The following is a 22,870-nucleotide window of genomic DNA, read 5'->3' as shown; positions in this document are numbered from 1 at the left end:
GACTGAGCACCCAAACTTACAATTCTGGCATCTCTGTAAATGTTCCAACATTACTTTGCTGATCCTGGTGTGTCTCTTTCAACTCAGAATGTTCTGTGATTCTGGGATTACAATTTCTCTTCTGCTTCTCTCATCCCCCTGCTGTCTATAATTAAAAGAGAAAAAAAAAAAACCAAAACAAACCCTTTTGCAACAGTGTTAGAACAGTAAAGTAAAAACCAGACCTTTATTGGAAACTTCCAGGTGTCACAGTGGGTATATGGCACACCCGGCCCCTTACTTCAACAATTTATTAAGGTTGATTAATTAGGATATTTAACAGAAACATTCAATAGGAGATTCAGCTGCCCCAGTTACACACCTCTGAGTCAACCCATTAGAGTAGGTCCAAGGGTTTCTTTTCCCCACTCTTTATTATGACTGCTCACATTCGGGTAAAAGAAGAAAATATTCATCTTGTAGCTGCTCTTTCTAATGATAAGACTATACAGTATTCCAGAAGTGTATTTAGAAGGGCAGTTTATTGTTCTAAAATCTAAGAGTAAGGTTAGGAAACATACTAGAGTTAATTAAGGATAATAGTTATATAAGTATGTACTAGTAGTTTAATAGAGTTAATTAAGGATTATAATTTTATAATTATATAGTAATAGTTTACAGACCTAAAAATATATTAAAAATTTATAAAAAGCAAAAATCTTTTTGTCATCATCCCAGCTTTCCCACCCTGATTAAAGCAAGAAATTGAAAACAGCCTCAGGAAAGCTCCTGATCTTGACATCAATCCGAGTCTCACCTTCTTTTGGGAAGTGTCCTCCGGAGCTGTGCCCAGGCAGGTCTGGAGCTGGGAGCAGCCCTGCCCCACACAGCCCCTCTCAGCAGCAGCACCTGCCGTGCTCAGGGTGGCTCCTTCCCCCCACAGCTTCTCCCCAGCGCTGGGAGCAGCTCCCCGGGCCGGCTGAGAGCTGTCCCTGGCAGGCAGCAGAGTCCCTGCCCCAGCACAGCGCCCTGGGCTGCAGGACCCTGCTCTGCAGGACAGCCCTGGGCACCCCTGGCTGCTCTACACAAGGGACAGGCAGAGAATGTACTCACAGAGTCTGTAGGCACTGGCATGTTCCAGCTTGAGGAGATGCCTCCAGGAGCTGCAGCTGCATTGTCCTGCAGCCAGAGGCTTCCTGTGTCAAGGGCTGGCAGTGATTCTGCCCCAGGCACTTCTCAGCACCTTCCCAGCCCTGACTGATTGAAGCTCTCTGTGCCTCTGGGCTGTGCCCAGGGTGGCTGCAGGCAGTGTCCCAGCCCTGCTGGGCTGGCAGAAGAGCTGCTCAGCAAGAGAAATGTGCTTTTGAAGCTCTTCTTGGTTTCCCGGAGCTGCCTCTGTGCCAGGAGCCTGGCCCAGCTCAGCAGCACAGACACAGCATCAGGACTTTAATGAGCCTCTTGGGGCTTTGTGCTGAGGCCCTGAACATCAGTCCCTGAGAGGGAGGGGAAGAAAGCTCTCAAGAACTCCAAGTCAGAATCCAGCTCCAAAGTTTCTTTCACTTTTAATGGGTCCCACTGAGGGACGTGGCTGAGAAAGTGTCCCCAGGCCCCAGGCAGAGCAGAGAACTGGAGGCACTGATGACAGGTGGGGACAAAGAGAAGCCAAGTCTTGGTGCCCTGGGCCACAGCAGGGCTGTGGCAGCAAGGGCTGTGAGGAGACACCTTGTCCTGAGGCCCTGGGGCCTCCTGGCACAGCCCCAGCAAGGCTGGCCACTGTCACCCCCTTGGCCTGCCCTCAGCATCCCCCCTAGCCCACATGCCAGTGGCCTCAGGGATCTGCTGGAAGGAGTCCCTGGGGAGCCTTGCTCAGGAATGGCCCTGGGGGGCTCCTTCATGCTCCCAGGGACTGCAGCTTTTTCAAAGGAGTTTGGCTTTTGCTTTGGAGTCTTTGAGAGGTTTGTGCAATCCTGGCCTCCAATTATCTGCTGTAATTAGTCCCTTGAGAGGCTTTGTCAGTAACAACACTCAGTGGGGCTCATTAATGCTTCAAGGTACTTCAGGTTCTTAAGGTACCTTACTTTTCCTTCCCACCCTGAGTCTCTGAGAAGTTTGTGCAATCATGGCCCCAATTATCTGCTTTAATGAGTCCCTTGGGAGCTTTGCATTGACACTCAGTGGGGCTCATCAATACTTTGAGAAACTCAGTGTTTTTTCACCTACTTTGGATTTTCCTTCCCACACTGAGTCTCTGGGAGGTTTTTGTGCAATCCTGGCCTCCAGTTTTGTCCTCCAAGGAGTCCATGAGGAGCCTGTGTTGGGGATGGACCTGAGTGGCACCCATTAATGCTTGGAGACACTTTGGGTATTTCCTCTGACTTTGACTCCTGGAAAGGTTTGTGCAAACTCCTCTCAGGCCCTGAGGTTCAAGGGCTCAGCTCCAAATGCACCACGGGGCTCATTAAGATCAAGGAAATCCTAACAATCCATGGCTGTGCCTTGATTTCCCACTGGTCTGGTGCAGTTCTTAGGAAAGTTTCCTACAATAGTTACGGAGAAATAGTTCAAAGAGCTTCTAAGAAATATGTAATCCTATTTTAAAGGGTGTCTTTTATTCTTGTTCTCTTTAGAGCAGAGGTTAATGCAGCATTCAGTGATGGATATTGATCCAGGGTCTCTCCTAAGGAGGTCTGGCCAGGTCAGAGAAGTTCTGCCTTGAGGTCTGACCCAGTGTGGACAACCTTGCTCCACATTCCCCAGCCTCATCCTGTCTCTCCTCACTCCCCTGGGACCTGCTTTGCTCACAGAACTGGCTGCACTCAAAGAGGGGTTTTCCTTCTTTGATTTTAGCAATCTAAAACTGCTGAGTTTCCCCATGGAAAACAGACACCCTCCTCAAGTGTGTGCCAAGCCCAAGGTGCCACCAAGGAGGTTCCCCTTCCCCAAGGCAGAACCACACAAGGAATGTTTCAGACACACAGGAGTTCTACAATAAACACAACCCCAGAGTTGGCTGAAGGCAGAATTAGAGCAGCTGCTGAAGGACAGACAAGCTTTGAACTCCTTGCAGCTGAAAGCACCAAGTGTGTTTTTGGGAGGTGTGTGAGTGAGGCAAGAGTGAGGGAAGGGAAATGCAGAGAGCCCTGGAAGTGTTTCTGTGCAGACAGGCTGCTGCAAGGGCAGCGTTGGCCTTCTCTGGGGGAAACTGTGAGGGAGGTCAGGGCAGAGTGACCTCCCCAGTGACCTCAAGATGTCACAAAGCCACCTGGGATGTCCCAGCCCACTCAGTGGTGTCGCACAACCTGCCCCAGGATGTCACACCACCTTTCTGTGATGACACATCTTTTCCTATATGCCACAAAACCACCTCCTGATGTCACATAGTTTTCTGTGATGTCACACAGCAACATTTGATGTCATAGTTCACTCTATGATATCACAGTCAGCACTGTGATGTCATACAACCTGTCCTGAGATGTCACATGGCTCTTCTATGATGTCACTGCCCACTCTAGGATTTCATATCACAACCATGTGGTGCCACAGTCTGCTCAGTGATGTCACAACCCTCTCTGTGATGTTGTACATCTAACCTTTGGTGTCACAGTCCTCTCTGTGACGTTAAAACCCACTAAGTGATATCACCCAGACCATGCTGTGATGTCATACAGCCACACTGCGATGTCACACCCTGCTTTCTGATGTCACACATTCCACTCTATGATGCCATAGCTGCTCAGTGACCTCACACAACAAGCTCTGTCATGTCACAGCCCCATCTGTGACCTCACACAACCCACTCTGAGCTGTCACACAGCCCCTTTCTGACATCACAGCTTCTCTGGGGCTCCAGGACACAGCCACAGAGGTGCTGCTGTGACACAGCCCCCTCTGGCACATCCCACAGCCCCTGCCAGTGCTGAGCCCCTGGGAGCTCTGTCTGGGCCTGCTGGTGCCCCTGAGCTGCCCTGGCAGGGCCCCAGCCCTGCTGGGCTGTGCTCAGGAGCTGCTCCTGGCCAGAGCTGTCTCTCTGCAGCGCTGCCCTTGCCAGGAGCTGTCTCTGGGCCAGGAGCCCGGCCCAGCTCAGCAGCACAGACACAGCACCAGCACTTTCATCACCCTCTTGGGCCTTTGGGGCTCTTTGCATCACACTCAGTCTTTCAGAGTGTGCTCCAGAAACTTCTCAAGAACTCCAAGTCAGATGGAAACACTGAAGTTTCTTGTAGCTGAAATGAAAGACACGAGTGAGAAAGCGTCCCCAGGTTCCAGGTAGGGCAGAAGACTGGAGGCCCTGATGCCAGCTGGGGACAAGCGAGGGAAAGGTGTCTGTGGTGCTGAGCAAAGCTGGATGTGTTTCAGGAATGCCAAGGGCCAAGGGCTGAGCCCCAGCCCCTGGCAAGGCAGATGCTGTCCCTCCCTCATTGCTCAGGGCTCTTCCCGGGGCACTGGCATGTGGGGATGTGCAATGCCAAGGGCAGCACCATGGGGCGGCCCCTGCCAGGCTGCTGAGCAGGGACAAGGAGGCAATGAGGCCCCAGGGCTGCCAGGGTCACTTGTCCCCTGCTGGCCTCAGGCCCAGGGCCAGCAGCCATGGCCCAAGGGCTGCACAAGTTGCCTCTGGCAGGGCCTTGCAGCTGCACAGCCCAGAGCCCTCAGCCTCTACCTGCTGCTTATGTAATGAGGCCTCCAAACCTGATCCTGAGAGATTTTTGGGTCCTCTGCATGGTGTGTGAAAATGGAAGCACTGGTCAAAGTTATTTTCTCCCAAATCTTGCAGTGACAAGGATGAATATCTTTAAAGTGAACAAGAGTTAATTTGTATTTGTTCGAAAGAGGAAATATTTTATTCAGCTATTTTATGAGAGTGGCACAAATCTCCAGCTTCTTTTCCAGACAAGTTGATGCCTCATCGCAAGAATGCTCCAAGAGCAAGATCTCTGTGCAACCTGACACAGTGAAAGCCCCTCCCCTCCCCAAGGATGGAATTCCTGTTGTGTGGGTTCTCTGATGTGCTGGGTGCCCTCACAACCCTCCTGGCCAGAATGTCTGCTGAGGGCCAGCCAGGCTGCTGCAGTGGCACTGACCTCACAGCCATCACCATTGAAGCCATGTCCCCTGGGACTGGCTCTCCCCTTTCCTCTGCCCCTGCCTTGTCTCTGCTGCCATGAAGAGTTGTTTCATTATTATCTTGTCCCCAGGGTGCTGGGGCCAATTGCTTCCCAGTCAGGCTCCTGGAGCAGCAGTGGCTTTTCAGAGCCCAGCCAGAAATGAGCCCTGAAGCAGCAGCTCTGCAGTGCTGGCCACCAGGCCGGGGTGCCAAGGGAGCCTTCTGGCCATGGCCTGGAAGCAGCTGCTGCTGCCAAGGTGCCTTTGGTGCCTCAGGCTGTCCCTGGCACAGCTCCCAGCACGGCACTCTGCACTTGTGCCCGAGCCCTTCCCTGGGTTGGGGCTGGCCTGGGGCTTTTCCTGCAGCGGGATCTGCCCTGGCCATGGCACAGGAAAGGCAGTTCCTGCTGGAGCAGGAGGCTGTGCCTGGAATGGGCTCAAACAACTCCAGCAAGGCCCTGTTTACTTCAAAATTGCTTCCTAGAGCACTATAGTCTAATAATTGTTATAGCTCCTTTACTGTTGAGTAAATAACTCTTTTTCTTTATTTACTCTGTGGTGTAAATAAATCTGTCTAATCATCTTCAGAATCAGTCACAGTTGTATTAGTATAAATATATCTGGTATTCTGCTGTTAATCCTGTGAGACAAATTGCATTACGGTTCAGTTCCAGCTGTGCAATATTTACACATAAACCTTTGACAAAGTCTGGGGCTGGGATTGAATCCAGCTGCTTTCAGTCTTCTCTCTTGGAAAGAATTTAAAAGTCTAGGTGACCTGTAGGGGTTTGAGGATCCATGGTGGCTGTTGGGTGTCATTTCTCCACCTCATGACTCAGCAGGTGTTTCTCCAATAAAGAAATAAAGCTTTTCCATGAAGCTCCCACTCTGCCCATGACAGGAAGCCCTGGAAGTGTCTGTGACATCCCGGCTCTTTGGCAGCCTGGGGACTCCTGGGATGTCACCGTGGAGCCCCCGGGAGTGCCTGTGACAGAGCGGTGCCTTTGCAGCCCAAGGTCCCCTGGGATGTCACCATGGAATTGCTGGGACTGCGTCTGACCACACGGCTCTTGACCCTCAGAAACCTTGAACCTCAGAAACCCCTGGGAGGTCTCCATGGAACCCCTGTCTGTGCCTGTCTCAGGCCTGGAGCCAGAGCCCGTTGCCATGGCAACCATTTGCAGTCCCATTCCCAGGCTCATGGGATCACAGAGCCACAGAATTGGCTGAGTTGGGAGGGACCCATGGGGATCCTCCAGTCCAACTGCTGGCCCTGCACAGGACACCCCAACAATCCCAGCCTGGGCCTGGCAGCGCTGGCCAAACGCTGCTGGAGCTCAGCCAGCCCTGGAGCTGGGAGCCTTCCCTGGGGAGCCTGTTCAGTGCCCCAGCAGCCTCGCGGGAAAAACCTTTTCCTCACATCCAGCCTAAACCTGCCCGCCTCAGCTCCAGCCGCTCCCTCCACTCCTGGCCCTGGGCACCAGAGGGAAGAGGTTCCCACAGTCCCCAGCCAGGGACCCGCTCCCAAGGCTGCTGCCCATGGCAACCAGGCCTGGCACCAGCTGGGATGCTCGGTTTCCATGGGCTGGGCTTCAGGAATGGCATTCCCCAATTTCCTGCTCCTGCTAAAACTGTATCGCTGCTCTCTTCCCTCCCACCTGCCATGGAAAGCAGAAAAGGCAAAGATCCCAGGCTGGGATAAGAACAATTTATTGAGAACAGCAACAGGATAAGGAACAAACAGACACAGAAATAATTTTGATAACAGAATAGATAAGAAAAACCATTACAGGGAAAAATAAACCACCACAGACTGGCTCTTCCAGGCCACGTATCTCCTCCTGCCAAGAAGGGACACCCTTCTCCTCTGGTGAGAGACAGTGAGTCCTTTTTCTGCCCCTGGCAAGAACCTGATATGGGATTGAATATAATGACAGGGCCATGGCCAGACTCTCATGTTCTTTAATCCCACATCATGACATTGCCACGGGCAGGAAAAGGTACAGGTGTCTTCCCAGCATGGATCACAGGGAACATGGATCACCAGGTCTCTTCCCAATGTGGATTCTCCAAGAGGGGGATGAAGCTGGAGCAGTGCACAAAGCTCTTCCTGCACTTGGGGCGCTAACAGGGCTTCCCTTACCAGTGGCTCCGTTGGTGTCTGGTCAAGTTAGAGCTGACTGAGAAGCTCTTCCCACACTGGGGACACTCGTAGGGCCTCTCCCCAGTGTGGATACGTTTGTGAGTATTGAAGTTGGACCTGTGGTAGAAGCTCTTCCCACATTCCCCACACTCGTAGGGCCTCTCCCCAGTGTGGATGCGCCGGTGGGTGATGAGGTTGGAGTTTCGCTTGAATCCCTCCCCACAGTCAGGGCAGCGGAAGGGCCTCTCATCCGTGTGAATCCGCTGATGCCGGAGGAGATGGGAGCTGGTCTGAAACCTCTTCCCACACTCACCACACTCGTAGGGCCTCTCCCCAGTGTGGATGCGCTGGTGGGTGATGAGGTGGGAGCTGCAGCTGAAGCCCTTCCCACATTGCCCACACTCGTAGGCCCATTCCCCAGTGTGGATCATCTGGTGGCGGATCAGGCTGTTGCTCTGGCTGAAGCTCTTCCCACACTCCAAGCACTTGTAGGGCTTCTCCCCATCCTGAAGCTGCTCATGGACCACCAGCTCAGAGCCCTGGCTGGATCTCTGGCCGCCTTCCCGGCACAGGGTGGGTCTTTCCTCCTCAGAGCACCCTGGGATGGGTTTGGAGCCCCTCCTCCTGCGGGATCTCCGGGGATTTTTCTCCCCATTGGATTCCTGCACTGTGGAACTGCTCAAAACGGCCTCTTCCACGAGGTTCTGCCGTGCGGATTTGTCCTCCCTGGTCTCCATCCTCAGCTTCTTGTCTGGGGGAGGAAGGACAAGGAGAGGATGGGATTTGCCTCCGTGCCAGAGGGAAGGGGAAGGAGATCCCCCCAGTGCGTCCCCGGCAGGACGGCGTCGGCAGCGGGGTTGTCCTGCAGCCGGGGGCCAGGCTGGGCTGGGAGATGGAGCAGGAGAGAGGGGGAAAGGGGCACTGACTTCCTCCTCACCTGCCTGGGTGTCCCGGGGCATCTTCCTCTTCCTCACAGCCTTCCTCTCCATCTGGCCAAGGTTTGGGAATGGGAAATCCTGGTTTGGGGAAATACAAGGGATGAGGACATTAGGTTAGATGTTTCTTTCTCTCAAAAGCTATCTCAAGAAGTCACTGGGCATCTGGTGCCCATATAAACCACCAAAACAGCATGATTCAGTCTCCAAAAATACACAAATGGCCAAGATTCAGCAAAAACACCCAAGCATGAATTTCCCCACTCTGGTCTTTTCACAGTGGGGTCCTGGAAGCCGCCCCTGTCTGGATTGTTGTGGGTCAAGTTTGTATTGGTGTTCCCCCTCTCCGTCTGCTGGGGCTCCTGGCAAGCCAGGAAGTTCCCCTTCTCTGGCCTCACCACTTTGGCAACCCAGGAGTCCTGGGTGGTCAGCACTGTCTGGGCTCCCTGTTTCAGGTTCCTGGGCTATCCCTGGGCCCCCTTGTTCATGCTCCCAACATCTGCAGGCTTCGGGAGCACCCCCAGCTCTGGCATTGCCCGTTTCTGCTGCCCCCATTGCCGCTTTCCCTGCCAGCCCTGCTGGTCCCGGGCCATCCCCACGCGGCTCCGGGCTGACAATGCAGCCCCTGAGGCGGGCAGAGCAAGCCCCAGCATGGGGGGAGCCTGCATGCTCCGCTCCCTCGGCAGCCGCGCCCAGCCCCGGGCACAGAGCTCCGGCAGCCCCCATTGCCGCCCCCTCCCCAGAGACCCCCGGGGACCCCCGCAGCCGGGGCTGCCTCTGAGCCAGGCGGCCCCCGAGCCCGGCTGCGTGGCCAGGGGGGCACGGCGAGCCCGGGGCCTCTGTGCCAGCGCTTGTCCCGCTCTCCCTCAGCCTCTGCCCGGCCCGGCCCGGCCCCCCGAGCCCCGCCAAGCCCCGCACGGCCACGGCCGGCCCGGGCCGCTCCCCTCGGAGCCCGCTGCGGACACGGAGCCGGCCCGGCCACACGGACCCGCCTGTGCTGGGGGCCCACGGGCCGCGCAGCGCTGCCCGGGCCTCGGCCCCGAGCACAGAGCTCTGCCCGGGGGGCTCTCGGCCCGAGGCGGCGGCTCCGGGCCCGCCCGGCCGCTCCCGGCTCCCACAGCCCGCCCGGGGCCGCCCCGCCCGGGCCGGGGCTGCGCCAGCGCTCCCCGCACCCGCGGGGCTGCAAACCGCTGGGCACAGCTCACAGAAAAACATTCCCCCAGCCCCACAAAAACACCAAAATCACAACCGGCCATCACCCCCCCACAAAAAAAAAATCCAAACCCCAAACCCACAAACCGACCGCTTCCAGCCTCTCCTCCTGCGCCTTCCCAGGGATCCCAAGCCCGCGGGAATGCCCCTGGAGCGGGACAGAAAGCTGCTCCAGCCGAGGCACTTGGAACACCCTGGGCTCTCCTCTGGGGGCCCTACAACACCCGCCAGTGGAACCTCGCCGTGCAAAGGAACGATTTTGGTGCTCCCTGGGGAGGCCAGAACTGAAACTTTGTTCCTTTTGCCTCGGGTCGGAGACCCCCGGGCTGTTTTCTGCACACACTTCCAGCCCCCAGCGCTTGCTGCAGCCGCTCCCTGCAAATGTCACACTGCCAGGGCCCTGTCCTTGCTGTCACCCGCTGTGGCTGGCCATGAACGCAGCTCCTGCACTTGCATTTCCAGCTGCTGTGCAACCAGAGCTGAGGGATCTGCAGCTGCCTGAATGCAAAACCTGGCAGAGGAGCCTCTCTCGAAGGGGAAATCTCCCCTTCCTGAGCCAGCCCGTGGCAATGCTGCCATTCTCTGCTGCTGCTGCTGCTGCTGGGGCACTCGGGGCTCTGCTGAGCAGGAAAGGTGACCCTGAACCAGGAGCTTTCCTTGGCTGCATCAAAGCCTCGGTGCACAAAGACCTTCCCAGTGCTGCGCTTGTTTGTTTTTTATAAATTAACTCCCCCTGACAGCTCTGGGCAGAGCTCTGTAACTGTGTGTGACACTTGTCTGTGGCACTGTGGGGGTGGCCAAGGAGACCTTCCCCGAGCTGTCTGCAGAGGAATCCACAGCAGCCCAGGCCGGGGGTGCTCAGTGGCCGCTCAGTTCCGCTGACTGGACGCGGCTCTGGACGCTTCCCTTGGAGCATCTCCAGGGAGGGAACGCTGGGGCTGCCCCGGCTGTGGTGTCACTGCCAGGGGAACGCTGGGGCTGCCCCGGCTGTGGTGTCACTGCCAGGGGAACGCTGGGGCTGCCCCGGCTGTGGTGTCACTGCCAGGGGAACGCTGGGGCTGCCCCGGCTGTGGTGTCCCTGCCAGGGGAACGCTGGGGCTGCCCCGGCTGTGGTGTCACTGCCAGGGGAACGCTGGGGCTGCCCCGCTCCTGCCCCACCCCATCAGCTCTGCCAGCGCCTCCAGGGGACACAAAGGCTGAGCCAAAGGGTGAGAGTTGCACAAGGGGCTCAGCTGGGATCTGGGACCCATTGGGATCATGGAGTCCAGCCCCCGGCCCTGCACAGACACCCCAACAATCGCAGCCTGTGCATCCCTGGCAGCGCTGGCCAAAGGCTCCTGGAGCTGCGGCAGCCTCGGGGCCGTGCCCATTCCCTGGGGAGCCTGGGCAGTGCCCCAGCCCCCTGTGGGGGAAGAAGCTTTTGCTGATCTCCAGCCCAGCCCTGCCCTGGCCCAGCTCCAGCCGTTCCCTCGGCTCCTGTCCCTGCTCACCTGGGCAGAGATCAGAGCTTGCCCAGAGAAGCTGTGGCTGCCCCTGGATCCCTGGAAGTGTCCAAGGCCAGGTTGGAAAGGGCTTGGAGCAGCCTGGGATAGTGGAAGGTGTCCCTGCCCATGGCAGTTGATGGAATGATAAGGTTCACTTAAGGTTTAAGGTCTCTTCCACCCCAAGGCATTCTGTGGTTCTGTGATTTTGGGGGAGATGCTGAAGCTCTGGCTCAGCGTTATCTCAGTGAATGTCTGGACCCAGCAGCAGCCATGGGTGGGATCATCTCCTCCTCCCTCTCGCTGTGGCTGTAACTCACCCAAGGGCAGTGTCATAAATGAAATTGAAATTTGGACAACTTGGTCTAATGAGTTAACAGCAGTTTAATAACAAGAAAAAAAAAAAAAGATACAATTTAGTGAATTGAATACAAGAATCCAATTCAATAAAAGAATTCAATTTAGCGGATTTAATAGCAATTTGATAAAGAAGGAATACAATTTAGTAAAAGTACAATTTAGTGAATATATTCATATATATATATATATATACATATGTATATATATCTGTGAATATATATATGAATATAGCTTGCCAGTAATTATGATTAAAACATAAGCAAAACTGACCGGGGTACGGAGAGGGCTTCTCAACCCCCTTACATATGAAATAAAGCAATTCAAACTAAACTTATATACTGTATACTTATACATGTTCATTCATGTTTCCAGTAAGTATCATCTTATTTCTGATTCTTTAATTTTTCATCACTGCTCTTCATGGTGCATGCTTCACTTGTTGCTAGGGGGTCTTCAGTCTTCTTTTGGTGGTATTTTGGACGAAGGCTTACACTCATCCTCGTTGTTCTCTGGATAAGCTTACAGGCTGTGCGTGTGTACTAAGCGTTGTGTTATGTAAGTAAGCATTGTGCTCCACTAATTAGTCTTATATTTTATAATTTTTAAGCCCTATGCCTAAAGTCATTCCAACTTTATCCATCTCAAGGTCAATTTTGTCTTAGGGCATTTCTTATCTCAAAACTACATCATGTACCTTAATTTTAACATGTAACATCTGTAGAGGGGCTACATCTGCCTTGTAACACCAATTCCCTTGATTGCTCCTAATAATAACTTTCCAAATAGTTACAATTTAGTTAGCACAAATCATTTCCATTTATTACAGGAGGGTGTGAAAACAGGAGCATTGTTTGGTGTGGCCTCCTCTCTGCCTTTCACACCTTTCAGTGCTTTGACCCAGCCCAGAGCTTTCTCCAAGAGTGCAATGAAGCAGCTGTTCCTGCTCCCAGCTCTGGCTTTTTCCCAGTCTCTGACCCTGACTGGTTTTGTCCCTCTTGCTGTGCCCTCTGTTCCCCAGGGGGCTGCCCCAGGCTGAGGGATCAGATCCAGGCACTGCTGCTGCTCCCTCGGGACCAGCCCCAGTTTGGTTGTTGCTGTCAGTGCCAGCAGAAGCGGTGGCTGGAGCAGTGGGTGCTGACAGTGCCCCAAGGCCTGGGGCTGGAGGGGTCCCTGGGCTGGGGCTGGGAGGGAGCTGCCCCTTGTTCTCCCTCTGCCTCACACAGAGCTGGGCCGGGCACAAGTGGGGCAGCAGAGCCAACAGGGAGCCTGCGAGTCTCTTCCAGCCGTGCCTGCTCAGAGTTTGGCCTTGGAGCTTCAGGTGGGCAAAGGCAGCTGCTCTGCTCCCTCTGCGTGTGCCCGTGTTCAGCAGTGCTGCTCCATCAGTCTGTGCCCAGCAACGGGGAAAAGCCTCAGCCCTGCAGGGCCAGGAGCTGCCGGGCTCTGCCTGAGCAGCTCAGCCAGCGGGAAGGGAGCTGCTCCACACGGGAACCAGGAGCAAAGGACATGCCTTTTCTAGGACATGTTTTCTGTAAAAAAAAACCCAAATAAACAAAACAAAAAAACAAAACAAAAAAGAAAACATGAAAAAATATGAAAGATAAAAATTACCCCCAAATGTGTACTGAAAAATGATCTATAACTCTGGAGTAAGAAAGAGGTAACCGATCTTTTGAAAAAGAGAATTCAGCTTTGATTTTAGTTCCTTAGTTTGTACACGTGCTAGTGGAAAGGATCCATTAGCTGCCTTCCTTTAGATATTTGATGGATGTTTTCCAATATTAAGATATTTTACACTGCAGTTGAAGGAATAGGAAATTGAAATACATGTTCTTCATGACTGTGTCTTGAGTGTAAAACTTTTGCAGTTTGAAACTTGGACCTAAGTGTTGCAAATGGAAGTGATAAATCCCAATGGACTGAGTGAATGCAGCTTTTTTTTTCTACCTTGATACTAAGGGCAGCTGTTACAAGTTTCAGGCCCAAAAGCATAAACAAGGGTGGACTGAAGAGAGAAAACAAGAAGGACAGGACTTCATCATCTGAAGCTGTAACTGAACAATGAACCTCAATATGCAGATGGACCTAAACTTCTAAAAATGTGAGACCTCATGATGAGTTGTCCATTTTTGTGACCATTTCTGGTCCATCTTGGGTGTAGCCCTGGCCAGGTTCTTGCACTGCCCAAGGCGTATCCTTTAAGGCCTTTTAATAAACTTTATTCTTGACTGTCCAGCCTCTGTTTTAGATCAGCCTTCTGAAGGCATCAGGTGGAATGGGGTTGGAAGGGGATTGGGTGAAGTGGGACGCAAATCAGGAGGGGTGAGATGGGCATTGGGTGGGGCAGGATGGGTGGGATGGAGTTTGGGAGGTGTGAAATGGGGGAAATAGGGCTTGAGAATGGGGTCTTGATGTCCAGCAGGAATGGGATGGGTTGAGGTTTGGATTGGGGAGGTGGGGTGGGGTCTGGAATGAGACAGCCAAAGTTTGGGGATGATGAATGGAGGGGAAACCCGTTAGTGAGTTTTGGATATTCCATGTTCCCAACGAGATTTTAAGGTATCTCGCATTTCTCAGGAGGTTTTGGGGCACTCCCCAGCTCTCGGGGTGTTCCTGAGAGCAGCTCCATGGAGCCCCATTGCCAGGGCTGGTTGCCATGGGCACGAGCTCAGAGCTGTAGCCAGAGTGCGTTGCCTCGGTGCTGGAGAGCAGAGAAATGATGAATGGCCCCAGACATCTCCAGGGTGTGTTTGGGGGCAGAGCAAGTTCTGCCTAGGTGGGACAGTCACTGTCCCAGCCCAGCCACTGCAGCCTCTGCTCCAGCCCCAAAGTGGCTGCCAAGCCCCTGGCACCCCGAAAACCCCAGCTGGGAGAGGGAGCAGAGCAGGTGAGGCTGTGACATGGGTGTGACACTGACATGTGCCACGGCCCTGGAGCTCACAGCAGATGAGATGGTGCTGAATCCAAGGCTGACTGTGGATCTCTGTCCCTCTCTCTCCCCTTACTTCCAGTTTTCAAAATCTGGATAGCTTGAAGTTGGATGGGTTGGACGAGTTGGCTCAGTCAGTGCTTAGTGAAGTGATTTCCTCTAATTGCATGCAGATTTATGATTTCCCGAGTACCTCACTCTCTAAAGTTTTCAGCTGAAAGTTTGTTTCCCATCCTCCTGAGAAGTTTGTTGTTTTCTCCCATGCACTGCCCGAGGGGATCGAGGTACCTCAGGTCCCTTTCCAGCAGGGCCCGAGCGAGCTTGGGGCACAGCACAGGGAACTGCAATGCTGAGCCAGCCCTGGCTGGGTTGGAGGAAGCAGAAAGGCCAAGCCCTGAGCCCAGGCCTGGCACAGCAGGGCCTGTCCCTCACGGGTGGCTCGGGGCTCTTTGTGGGGCAGTGGGATGTGAGGGGCAGCAAGGACAAATGCCATAAACCTGCAAGCCCTGCCAGCCTCCTCAGGGAGGGCCGAGGGAGGAGCAAAGACCTTCCTGGGGCTGTGCCCTGCGCCAGGAGGGATTGTGCCAGTGGAGTTGACCCTAAATTTCTTCTCCCAGGCAGCTTTAGGACATGGAACATAGAGAAGCCAGAGCCAACTCTCAGCTTTCCACAGTCCTCCAGTAGAATCCTGTTTGGGGAGCAGCCTGGGAGCAGGGTTTGTGTGTCAGGGGAGGGGAATTCAGAGCCCTTTTCTCCCCCATAGCCTGAGGGTCTGCATTTTAAATGGCCCTGCAGCTGCCAAAGGGGCCTTTTTCACCCAGCTGAGAAGAGTTCTGCTGATAGCCTGTCCTAAACCTGTTTTTCCTGCAAATGTGCCTATGAAGTCTCATTTTTTGCAGCCCCAGGTCTTGTGTGCATGCAGGTGTCTCAACTGAAGGGTAGAACAGCTCTGCCAGGTAGGAGCTCTCTTTTTCGTGGTGATTTTTTTGTTGTTTTTTTTTTATAATTATCCCCCTGTCAGCTCTGGGCAGAGCTCTGTAACTGTGTGTGACACTTGTCTGTGGCACTGTGGGGGTGGCCAAGGGGACCTTCCCCGAGCTGTCTGCAGAGGAATCCACAGCAGCCCAGGCCGGGGGTGCTCAGTGGCCGCTCAGTTCCGCTGACTGGACGCGGCTCTGGACGCTTCCCTTGGAGCATCTCCAGGGAGGGAACGCTGGGGCTGCCCCGGCTGTGGTGTCACTGCCAGGGGAACGCTGGGGCTGCCCCGGCTGTGGTGTCACTGCCAGGGGAACGCTGGGGCTGCCCCGGCTGTGGTGTCACTGCCAGGGGAACGCTGGGGCTGCCCCGCTCCTGCCCCACCCCATCAGCTCTGCCAGCGCCTCCAGGGGACACAAAGGCTGAGCCAAAGGGTGAGAGTTGCGCAAGGGGCTGAGCTGGGATCTGGGACCCATTGGGATCATGGAGTCCAGCCCCCGGCCCTGCACAGACACCCCAACAATAGCAGCCTGTGCATCCCTGGCAGCGCTGGCCAAAGGCTCCTGGAGCTGCGGCAGCCTCGGGGCCGTGCCCATTCCCTGGGGAGCCTGGGCAGTGCCCCAGCCCCCTGTGGGGGAAGAAGCTTTTGCTGATCTCCAGCCCAGCCCTGCCCTGGCCCAGCTCCAGCCGTTCCCTCGGCTCCTGTCCCTGCTCACCTGGGCAGAGATCAGAGCTTGCCCAGAGTTATGCCAAATTTAGAGCTCTGTGGGAAATCTCTATCCATCCCTATCCTTTTAATATATCTGTACGTGGGGGTGTGCATGGATGTGTCTTGTATGGAAAGGAAGGAGAGTGCAAACAACGTGACTGACACTTTCACTCTCTGTGTTCATTCCATACTCATGGGTACCAAGATATTATGGAAACCTTTGCAAGGACAGACCCTTCTGTCCATGGATACAGAGACATCCAAGAGCCCCTGGCACAGACAGACCCTTCTGTCCATGGATACAGAGACATCCAAGAGCCCCTGGCACAGACAGACATTGCTGCTCTTCAGCCACTGACAGGATGAGTCCCTGAGACTGGGGCTTGGCCTTCCTCGTGGTGAGGGGCATCAAAGAAGGCTGCAGTGTGATGGAGACTGTGATGGGCTGAGAACTCACTGGGGGAAAGGAGGGAGCAGTTGTGAAGTAAAAGGCAGGTGGGGGAGAGAACTGTTCAGAGAAGGGCTGAGGTACAGCTTGAGCAAGATGAAAAATGTCATTTGGGGTCATCCCAGATGGATTTCATTTCAGAAGTTATGGAACAAGTTTAATTTTTGGGAGGTGTCATGTTTTCCCTTGGAGGTGGACACTCTGCAGACTTGAGCTGCATTGCCAAAATGCTCCAGTCTCTGCTGCAGGTCACACCGTTTCTTCTTTGGCTGATCCCGGCCCGGTGCTGAGCCCAGCAGAGCCCTGGCAGAGCCCAGAGCAGCCTCAGCATCCGCAGAGCCCGGCTGCAAGGAGAGAAAGCAGAAACCGCCCGTCAGCTGAAGGCTCCTGTCCCCTTGTCCCAGCCAGCCGCGGTGCCCAGGCCATGCTGGCCGTGCTCAGAGCTGGGCCCAAAGCTGCCCATCACTGCTGCCTTTGGGAGCAGAGCAGGAGGGCAGGACATGTGCCCAGCCTGCAGCCAGCCACGGCAGATCCAGCCCCTCAGCAGCTGCCCAGAGCGGGATGCTCCTGTGCCCGCTGCCATCTCCCAAAAGCTCTTGTCCCACCCATGCCAGGGAGATGAGGACCCACCTCACACCATCCGCTGCCAGAAGAAAAGCTGGTCCCAAACGATGTCCTCAGTCTTCTCCAAGGGCACGGCCCATCCACGCCACAGCTGGTCCCAAGCACTTCCCGATCCAGACTGGACCCCACCTAGAACGCTTCCTTTAGAAAAACAAACAACAAATTAATGAAAATAGGTTACAGACAAAAAGGGGAAACAAGAAAAATGGTAAAAAATCTTATCTCTGTCAGGAGCTTGAGCAAGGCCCAACCCCTACATTCTGGGGAAAAACCCACCCATGGGTGAGGGAAGCCCATGCTTGCTCCTTTTCCCTCTGCACTGTCCCCCAAAATCACGGTGATCCCAAAGCAAAGCAGGGGAGTGGAGCAGCCCAAGCCCTTCCTTGCCTGCACAGCAAAGCAGCCGTGCTCAGGTTCTGGAGTCCCACCTGTGCTCCTGCCATGGGGGTTTGTTTGTGTCGGGCTGGCTGCCCCAGCCCCAGCCCGGGGCACGGTGGGTGGTGGGGGCTGTTGGCAGGGCCAGGATCCCACTCCCATTTCGTAACCACCCCAGCCCATGTCCCCAGCCCTGCCAAAAACCAGCTGGGCAGCCACTGAGGAATCAGTTGCATCTGCCCCAGCAAAGGGGAAGCCTCTGGTTCCCGGCCAATGCTCAAATCTGGGAGCATCCCCCTGGGTCTGGACTGACCTGAAAATTCACTGTGGAGCCTGGCTTTGAAGAAGGTGCCAGAATCAAAGTCCATCATCGCCAGCTGCCGCTGGCCAGGTGGAGGAAGAGGTTGTCATCCTCGCTGTTTTCCTCCATGTCTCCAGCAGCAGCAGCAGCCCCACCCGGTCCAGCTTCTCCAGGGGCTCCTTCTTCCCTGGGGTGACACCAGGCTGTCAGGGTTCTGCCCAGGGCCCGGCTGTCAGTGAACCAGGACAAGCAAAACCAGCTCAGATGGTGCCCACCAGTGCTGGGCAGAGCAGCTCAGCTCCAGCACAAGGGCTGTGTGTTCCCATTTGATGAGCCCAGTGCAGTGACACAGGCAGGACAAAAAAGTCTGGGTTTCTTTGCTGCTGATTGCCAGGGCATGTGTGGAGCTGTAACTTACCAGGTCCCTGCATCACTGTGCCTGTGGCTCTCTCCCTTCTTCTAGGGCTGATGAATATCCTGCATCCAGGGATCATGGAACAGGTCTTCTAATGAGGGCCTGTCCAAGGAGTTCAGGGATAAACACCACCTGATCAGAAGTTGTCAATCTGGGGAGAGAAACCGCAAACCACTGGTCAGTTGGAGAAGGCTCCTGTCTGCTTTGTCCCACTATTACCGTGCCCAGGCCACGCTGGATGTGCTCAGAGCTGGGCCTAAACTTTCCCATCAATTTTTTGTTTTGGAGGAGAGCAGCAGAGCAGGACATGTGCCACCTCCTCAGCAGCTGCCAGAGCGGGATGCTCACGAGCCCGCTGCTGTCTCCCAACACTGGTGTTCCCCCCATGCCCAGAGATGAGGATTCACCTTGGGAGAGCCGTTGTGGCAGCGGGAGCTGGCCCCATCTGATGTTCCTGCCCCTCCTGAAAGGGTGCTCCCCGCAGACCATCTCGTGCAGCAGGATGCCCAGGGTCCAGACGGTTGCTGCCTCGCCATGGTACCACCCAAAGTCGTTCCATTCTGGGGGGCTGTATGATGGTGTTCCTATGGAATATGGATGGAGCTCATCAGGGGGATGCTGCTGCTCCCAGAGCCTGACCCCAGCATCCCTGGGCATGTGGGGGCTTCCCCAGTGGTCCATGGGGTGACCTGCTGCCCTCTCACCAGCACCTGGGACTTGGGTACAAATCCGTGGCTGGAAACGAAGTCACTGGTGCTGGAAGAAGGCAGCAGAAACCCTGGCAAGGCCCGACTATGACACACAAAGGGAAATACCCACTCAGTGCTGGGGAAAAACCATACCCACCTCCTCCCTGCTGGCATTGCCCAAAAAATATTATGAACCAAGGTAAACCAGGTGAGCAGAGGAGTCCAAGCCCATTCTCAACTGCACACCAAACCAGCTGGTGCACAGGTTCTGGCTCCCCCTCTCTGCTACTTCAACCATGGGGGTTTTGTCAGGCTGGCTGCCCCAGCCCCAGTCCTGGGAGAATCCCTGCTGCCACACCCTGGTTGAGACATGAGATGTTGGGACCAGGAGCCTGCCCCTGTGTGGGCTCACCTGCAAATTGTGTGTAGGCTGTCTCCTGAAGGTAAGTGCCACAGCCGAAGTCTATCAGTTTTGCCTGGCCGGTGTCCAGGTCTACCAGGATATTCTCTGGTTTGATGTCTCGGTGCAGGACCCCGCAGCTGGTGCAGTGCCGCGCGGCTGCCAGGACCTGCCGGAACAGCTCCCACGCCTCTTCCTCGGACAGGAACCTCCGTGCCCGAATAAAGTGCCGCAGGTCCTGACACTGCTCTGGGCGCTCCAGCACCATAACAATGTAGCTGGGGAGCTCAAGCCACTCCAGCAGCTGCGCCACACCGGAGAAGCCTGTGGACACCTTGTCCAGCAGCACTATCTCCAGTGGTGCGCTGGTGCCGTCGGGCTGCGGGAGGAGCACGGTGCTGTCAGTGGGGCTGAGGCCGTGCCAGGGCTCGGGAAGCCCTCAGCCAGCCTGGGATGCTCTGTGCCCTCCGCTGGCCCCATGCCCGCTCTCCCTCCAGGTGTCCTGGCAGCTCCCACCCTGCCAGGTCCCGGCTCATCCCCACCCGGCACGCCCCGGCTTCTGCTGCTGGCCCCGCTCACTCACCAGCTCGCCCCAGTGCCGGACGCGGTTCCGTGGCACCTTTTTGATGGCCACCTGTAAGCCAAAGGGAACAGCAGATTCAGCTCAGCGCCTGTCGTGTCCAGCCCCATCCTACTCCTCCGCCCCCTTCTCCTCCTTCGCCCCCTCCGCCCGCTCCTCCTCCTCCTCCGCCCGCCGCTGGCCCCACCGCTCACCGGGAGTCCGTCCGAGAGCCGAGTGGCTGCGAAAACTCTGCCAAAGCCGCCGCGTCCCAGCAGTGAACCCACTCGGTAGCGCTGCTGCAGGGCCTCCTGCGCCTTCCCTGGGGAAGAGACGCGACCGTCAGTGCTCGGCCCGGGGCCAGGAACGGCCCCCGAGCGCTCCCCGACCTCCCCGGGCCGGGCATCCGCAGGCGTTCGCTCTTTGGCACGCGACAGCGGCGGCTCGGGGCCGGCGGCCGCGCTGCTGAGCGGCGGAGCTCGGGCCGGGGAAGCCGCAGCGGAGGCGGCAGCAGCGGCCGCGCCACCTGTGTCCTCCGCGGGCCCCGGGAGGAGCCGGGGCCGGGGCCGGGGCCGGGGCCGGGGCCGGGGCCGGGGCCGTGGCCGGGGCCGGGGCCGGGCCAGGCGGAGCCAAAGGGCAGCGATGCCGCCCCAGCCCCAGGCAATGATTCCCGCCCAGCAGCGGCCGCGCAAGCACAGCCAGAGCTGGGCGGAGGGGAGACCGCGGAGGGATGCTCGGGGCCGGGGCCGGGGCCGGGGACGGGGCAGCCCCACCCGGGGCCGGGGGCGGACCGGGGGCATGGCCCGGGTGGGCACGGGGAGAGGGAAACTGGAAGAGGAGGGGACACAGGAAAAAGGCGACGGTGATGGGGTGCGGGACAGTGGGAGAGGGAGAGGAGAGACAGGAATTGATAAATTCGCTGCTTTTGCTGCTTTCGCTGCTGCCGCTGCTGCTGCTGCCGCTGCTGCTGCTGCTGCTGCCGCCGCTGCCGCTGCAACTGAAGCACCGGGACCGTTTGTCCCCGTGTCCGTTTGTCCGTGTCCCGCTCGGCCCCGCCCCAAGCCCCGCGCTCCCCGGGCAGCCCCTGAGCCTGGCCAAACACGGGAACTTTGCCCTGGTGAGCCAAGAGCCAGAGTCTTGACTCCTGCACAGGGGCACAGCAATGCCCTTGGCTGCTGCTGTGCCTTGTCCCTGCTGAGGGTCAGACACTGTCTGAGCACATTCCCTGAATGCAGAATTTGTACCTGAGCCAAGCACTGCACTTGTGTCTCCAGCATTGCTTTCCAAGTAAAACAGGGGGAGTAAAACTGGGTGTAGCTCATGGTATTTTACAGTGTCTAAAACTTGCCGAGTCTCAGATCTTAGAGGTGAGATCCATTTGGAATGAATGGGATGGAGAAAGTGCAAGATGGAAAAGGGAAACATAAAAATTAAATAGAGAAAAATAGAAAAAAACATATTGGTTGTTTCTTTGGATTTTATTTTCATTTCTTAAAAAAGTTGTTTCAATTTTCCCAGAATCTCCTCCCCAGTCCTGTCCTTTCCAAAAACCTGTCCTGGAGAACAAGGCGCAGCTCCTGTCACAAGATGTGCCCCCAGCTGCAGCTTCTCTTGGTTTCCCACACTGTGAATGCAGCACAACTCTTGCAGCAAAGCAGGACAAATATCTGAAGAACTTGACAACTTGTTCTTTCTTTTCCTTGTGCACTGGGGAGTTGTGCCATTGGTGAGGTTTTCATTGTTCCTCTTCTAGCCAAAGAAAACATGATGGGCTACCAGGAATTGTTGGGGAATACAAGCCTGGCTGAATGTGGAGAAAGAATCTCCAGAGCCTGCAGCCAGCAGTGGAGAGCTCATCATTCCAATAGCCCCATGGACATCTTGAAAGTGATCTGGAATGTGAAGATGGGCTGACAGAGGGAGTTTGTTTCTGTGTTCAGTTTAGATGATTCTACATCTCTTGCAGTGGTAGAAATCAAGAGCACAATCAGTTGATGATAAGCACCAGAACATGATAAGCTGGAGCTCTCAGTGGATGAGAGAAAGAATGTGAAAAGGAGAAATGCAGGGAATGACTTGGTGAACTTTGTGTGTAAGAAGGGTCATTTTTTCCTAATAATTCCCAATTCATTCCCTTTGCTTTTATCCTTTCAACAAGGCAAATTGCATCTCAGATTCCCCACGAAATGAGAACCCTGAGCTTGTGGAACTGCCTGAAAGGTGCCCTGTGCCTTTTTCTTCTGCTGCTCAGAAGAAACAATGAAGCGAGTTGGGAAGTTCTGGTATTTCCTATTCCTGATGGATTTTTTCTTTTTATTTGCCACTGCAGAGGCAATTTCTGTGATGGCCTCTGTCAGTTGATTCTATTTCAGCAGCAGCAGCAACAGGGCTGTGTTTGAGCACTGCAAATGTGACCTGTGTGGCTTTAATTCTCCTTGATTTATTGCTCAGGGACGTGGGAGCATTTTGATGTCTGCTACTGATCGTGATGCCTGAAACAAAAATCCTGAGTTCCCTGTGACAAAAGCACAGTGGGTAGCACTGATTGAAAGAGGCAATTGCAGCTGTACTGCTAAAATTCAAGTGGCAAGCAGAAGAGGGGCAAGAGCAGCCGGGATCTACAACTGCCAAGACAAATGTAGATGAAATAATTTTGTGGGATTTTTCTGGAATTTTGTGGTATTTTTCTTGAATTTTATGGAATTTTTGTGGAATTTAGTGGAAATTTGAGGATATTTTGTGGGATGTTTCTAGAATTTGGTGGGGTTTTGAGAAGATTTAGGGAATTTTGTGGGATTTTTCTGCAATTTTGTGGGATTTTTTTTAGATTTTATGGGATTTTTCTTAGATTTTGTGGAAATTCGTGGAGATTTTAAGAGACATTTATGGAATTAGATGGGGTCTTGAGAAGATTTAGGCAATTTTTGGATTTTTTTCTGGAATTTTGAGGTTTTTTGAGGAGACACGAAGAATTTGGTGAGGGATTTAGATTTTGTGGAAATTTGTGGAGGTTTTGTGCAATTTCGCTAGAATTTTCTGGAACTTTGAAAAAATTGAAAGAATTTTGTAGGATTTTTCTGGAATTTTGTGGGATTTAGAAGAGACATAAAGCATTTTGTGGTATTTTCTTAGATTTTGTGGTATTTTGTGGAGATTTGGTAGGATATTTCTGGAATTTGGTAGGGTATTGGGAAGGTTTAGGGAATTCTGTGGGATTTTTTTCTGGTATCTTGTGG

The 22,870-nt window shown here is 54.7% G+C and overlaps 1 pseudogene; it reads left to right on the top strand.

The window, feature by feature from the left end:
- LOC131586325 (uncharacterized) overlaps positions 1 to 22,870 on the top strand; it is a 1,027,770-nt pseudogene that overhangs the window by 994,421 nt on the left and 10,479 nt on the right.

This window comes from Poecile atricapillus, chromosome 19, assembly GCF_030490865.1.
Source record: "Poecile atricapillus isolate bPoeAtr1 chromosome 19, bPoeAtr1.hap1, whole genome shotgun sequence".
Classification (NCBI taxonomy): domain Eukaryota; kingdom Metazoa; phylum Chordata; class Aves; order Passeriformes; family Paridae; genus Poecile; species Poecile atricapillus.
Note: the sequence above shows the minus strand (reverse complement) of the source record. Positions and strands in the feature narration are given on the sequence as shown.